This window comes from Clupea harengus, chromosome 16 (genome assembly GCF_900700415.2).
Source record: "Clupea harengus chromosome 16, Ch_v2.0.2, whole genome shotgun sequence".
Taxonomy (NCBI): Eukaryota; Metazoa; Chordata; class Actinopteri; order Clupeiformes; family Clupeidae; genus Clupea; species Clupea harengus.
In genome coordinates, this window is record NC_045167.1 from 24,732,413 (window position 1) to 24,737,412 (window position 5,000).

The 5,000-nt window shown below is 50.9% G+C and overlaps 1 protein-coding gene across 1 annotated transcript in view; it reads left to right on the forward strand.

Moving 5' to 3' along the window:
* cfap54 (cilia and flagella associated protein 54) overlaps positions 1–5,000 on the forward strand; it is a 55,556-nt gene that overhangs the window by 14,247 nt on the left and 36,309 nt on the right. The window lies entirely within an intron of this gene.

Sequence of the window (5,000 nt, forward strand, 5' to 3'; positions counted from 1 at the left end):
ACACACACACACACACACACACATATATACATACATAAACACACACACACACACACACACACACACACACACACACACACATATACATACTGTGGCATCACGAGGGGACGTGTGGTAGAGGGGCGTTATGTTCCTCTCCCGGAATGGCTACCACGCCACAAGATGGCTGCCGGGAAAACTACATCTCCCAGAATGCACTTCTCTGACAGGTGCAAATGCCTCAGCCCTCTGATTGAAGCGGGAGCTCAGGTGTGGGAGAGGGAGAGAACAAAGGAGCGGAGACACACACCAAGCGAGAGGCATCGTACGTGGCACAAACTGAGTTCGGTGTCTGATGAACTCTGAGTTTGCGACCACAGCCGGGAGGAATTAAGTTAGGAGCAACTTTTTGAAGCCTATGTTTTGCCTTTGAAGTACTTTATTATTTTGCTTCCTGAAACACTTTTTGTTGGTTAATAAACCGGATCCTTCGTTGGAAAGCACTTTTGCCTGCTCTGTCGTGTTGTTTACGCACTGCCCTACACCTCGCTCAGTGGTAGAACCTCTCATGATACCACATGTGGTGGAGAATGCGGGCATAGGGCGTAGGTGCGAATGAGCAGAAGTGAAGGAATCGACGACTTGGTGGAACTTTTTTCGGGACTTCACACAGCTGAACCCCAAAGCGAAATGGAGCAATTGCTGCAGGTGCTGGTGGAGGGCCAGAGGGCTCAACAGGAAACAAATTCGGCTTTGCTGCAACAACAAGCAAGGGCGAATCAACTCAAAGAGCAGGAGCTTCGACAAGCCAAGTCATCACCCGGGCAAGTCATTTTATTTCTAAGTTGGGAGTGACGGATGATGTGGAAGCTTACCTCCATGCCTTCGAGGCCACAGCCGCTCGAGAGGGTTGGGCGAAGACGCAATGGGTAGGACTTGTGGCTCCTTTTCTTTCAGGGGAGGCTCTTAAAGCCTTCCGGGATGTAGAAATGAGTGTTGGGCAGGACTATGACAAATTAAAGGAAGAGATACTGAGCCGCCAGGGGCTTACCAAGTTTAGTTTGGCTCAACGGTTCCATGAGTGGACATTTCAAACAGGGGCAACCCCGCGTGCACAAATGCATGAGTTGACGAGAGTAGCAAACAGGTGGCTGGACCCTGGAAAAAACAGCCCAGCAGCCATTGTAGAGGTTCTTCTCATGGACCGATATCTAAGAGCCCTGCCGTTTGAGGCTAAAAAGGTGATTAGCCCAGCAGAGGCTAACGACAACCATGCAGTTAGTGGAAGCTGTAGAACAGTATCAGGCATCAATGGATATGCTTCGTCTCACCCGGAAAGAACCAACAGCTCCGGCTCCCGTTCGCCGTAATGGTTACGCCCAGGAGTTGTTCAACAGGGTAGCTCCCCTGCTAGCTCACAGAGAAGAGTGCTTACCCCGTTTCAACAGCAACAGGATCCTCCAGCCCAGACTCTCGTCAGTGCTACCGCTGTGGCCAAGTAGGCCATATCTCGTGGCAGTGTGACAAGCCGGACGAGCCAATGCCCACAGCTGCGTCGTCACACAGTTTGCAAGCCAACTTTGCTGCTCTCCTTGGGGGGAGGGTGGACTGCAGACCGACCTGTCCTGTAACAGTAAACCAATGTGATGTGGAAGCCTTGCTTGATTCGGGAAGTGCCCGAACACTGGTCCAGGAGTCCGTGCTGGAAGCATCACCTCTTGCTCAAAGTGAACACGTTCCGGTCGTGTGTGTACATGGGGACAGTCTGTGAATGTCCAACTGCCAGGGTGAGGCTGAAAACTACGAAAGGCACGTTCAATGTTGAAGTGGGGGTAATCAAGTCTCTCCCCGTCCCTGTGCTGATCGGTCGAGATTGCCCAGCCTTCTCCATGCTATGGAAAGAGGCAGAAAAGAGGCGTGAGCGAGAGCCACGAAAACGTAAGTCTATAGTCACAAAAGTTAACAAGTCATGGGTCAATTCTTCCGAGCCGTGCGATTCCCCATCTGTTGTAGCTCAAGTTTTTGCAGCAGACTCCAGTGGTGGGGGATTCGGAACCGGAAGAGACGGCCGACTCCGAGCGGCAACCCGGGCCAAGTGACGACGAGGCCGTGGACGTTGAAGCGAAACCACCACTGAAAGGTCAGTTTGGAACAGCGCAAATACTGGACCCTACCCTAAATAATGCGCTTAAAAATGTCCAGGTTGTAGAGGGCACCCTGGTGGGACCTAGGCTAACTCTGTCGTTCCCTCACTTTGCAGTCAAGAATGGGCTCTTGTATCAGGTCATTAAGTATCAGGATAAAGTTTTGGAACAACTTCTGGTGCCAAAACCTTCACCGTTCCACGGTTATGCAGTTGGCTCATACGCACATTCTAGGGGCGCACTTGGGGTGGAAAAAACCAAAGAGAGAATATTACAGAGGTTCTTTTGGCCAGGTATTCACAGGGAGGTAGAGAATTTCTGTCGCAGTTGCCCAGAGTGCCAGGTCACCGCTCCAAAACCGAGGTACAAGAGTCCTCTCATTCCCTTACCCATCATAGAAACTCCTTTTGAAAAGGTGGGGCTGGATATTGTGGGTCCACTACCCAAGAGTGCTCGAGGCCATCAGTACATCCTTGTCCTGGTGGACTACGCAACCAGGTACCCAGAAGCCATTCCCCTTGGAAAGGCTAACGCTAGACAAATAGCAAATGAGCTATTCCTCTTCAGCACTAGGGTAGGGTTACCAAAAGAAATACTGACAGACCAAGGGAGTCCCTTTATGTCCCGGGTCATGAGGCAGTTGTGTGCTCTGCTACGAGTGAAACAGGTCCGAACCTCTGTATACCATCCACAGACTGATGGGTTAGTGGAGAGGTTCAACAAAACTCTTAAAGCCATGCTTAGGAAGGCAGTCGGCCAAGACGGAAGAAACTGGGATCAGCTTATCCCCTACCTCCTGTTTGCAGTTAGGGAAGTCCCACAGTCCTCCACTGGGTTTTCACCCTTTGACCTTCTGTATTGCCACAAACCGAGGGGACTGCTGGACATAGCCAAAGAGACCTGGGAGGAACAACCATGTCCCCATAGGACTATGATTGAACATGTGACAGCAATGCGCAAACGAATGGCCGCCATATTCCCCATTGTGAAAGAGCACATGGAAAAAGCACAGAGAGATCAAAGGGCTGTGTATGACCGAACAGCCCAACCCAGGGAGTTCCAACCAGGGGACAGGGTCTTAGTTCTGGTGCCCACGGTAGAATGCAAATTCTTGGCCACCTGGCAAGGACCATACGAAGTCGTGGAGAAGGTGGGGGAGGTTAATTATAAAGTACGACAACCCGGAAAGCGTAAAGGGAGCAAATATACCATGTTAACCTCTTGAAGAAATGGCATGGCAGAGAGCATTGTTTACTGGTTGTCCCCAAAGGAGCCAGAAGATTTAGCCCGGGAAGTAGTGCAATTTGGCCCCGAACTTTACCCTCACCAGCTACAGCAAGCAAAGGAGCTGGTAGACCGCAACCAAGATGTTTTCTCATCCCTCCCGGGCTGCACCCACCTGGTGGAGCATGAAGTACGCACCCAGGCAGGAAAAACGGTAAATCAAAGGCCGTATCGGGTACCAGAGGCCCGCAGGAAAGTGATCGAGGAAGAGGTAAGCAAGATGTTTGAAATTGAATGTGATTGAAGAGTCCAAGAGTGCCTGGTCAAGCCCTATTGTCCTTGTGGCCAAGCCTGATAACACAGTACGTTTCTGTAATGACTTTAGAAAGCTGAATGCTGTGTCTGAATTGATGCCTACCCCATGCCTCGTGTGGACGAGCTCATTGAAAGCCTGGGTAATGCCCGGTTCATAACCACTCTTGATCTTACAAAAGGCTATTGGCAGGTACCATTGGCAGCAGAGTCAAAGGAAAAGACAGCCTTCGCCACTCCGGGAGGTCTCTGGCAGTACCGGATGTTGCCTTTTCGGTTTGTCCGGAGCCCCTGCGACCTTCCAACGCTTAATGGATCAGGTACTGAAACCTCATAAAAGAATATGCTGCTGCGTATTAATGATGTGGTGATCCAGAGTCCTGATTGGGATAGTCACTTACCTCGGTGGAGAAGGTCCTGGAGTCTATAAGAGAAGCAGGCTTTGACGGCGAACCCAAAAAAATGCAAGCTGGCCTACAGTGAGACAAACTATCTGGGTATACCATTGGCAGAGGCCTCGTCAAGCCGCAGGAGGCGAAACTTGATGCCATCCAGAAGTGGCCAAAACCGTTGGACAAAGAAGCAGGTGAGATCGTTTTTAGGCCTTGCAAATTATTACAGACGATTTATTCCTGATTTTGCTGGGATAGCTGCTCCTCTCACAGAACTGACCACAAAGAAGCACTCGAGGATGGTGAAGTGGAGCCCGGAAGCAGAAGAAGCCTTTGGCAATCTCAAGAGGGCCTTATGTTCAAAACCAGTCCTCATGGCTCCCAACTTCAGTAAGGGTTTGTGGTCCAGGCAGATGCCTCTGAGGTAGGGCTGGGTGCTGTCCTGTCCCAGATCCATGAGGGTGAGGAACATCCAGTTCTTTATTTGAGTCGTAAACTGCTGCCAAGAGAGAGGAACTATGCCACGGTGGAGAAAGAAGGTTTAGCGATAAAGTGGGCTCTAGAAACACTCAGATACTACCTGTTGGGGAGGAGGTTCACTCTGGTAACGGATCATGCTCCATTACAGTGGATGGCCAAAAACAAAGAGTCTAACAGTAGGGTAACCAGGTGGTTTTTGGGGGCTCCAACCTTTTAACTTCTCTGTCATTCACAGACCCGGTCGTACTCATGGAAACGCTGACGCACTGTCCCGCCGTGATGCCTTTTGGTCCTCATTCACCCTGCCGAGGACGTCAGGCCCGAGAGGAGGGATGTGTGGCATCACGAGGGGACGTGTGGTTAGAGGGGCGTTATGTCCTCTCCCGGAATGGCTACCACGCCACAAGATGGCTGCCGGGAAAACTACATCTCCCAGAATGCACTTCTCTGACAGGTGCAAATGCCTCAG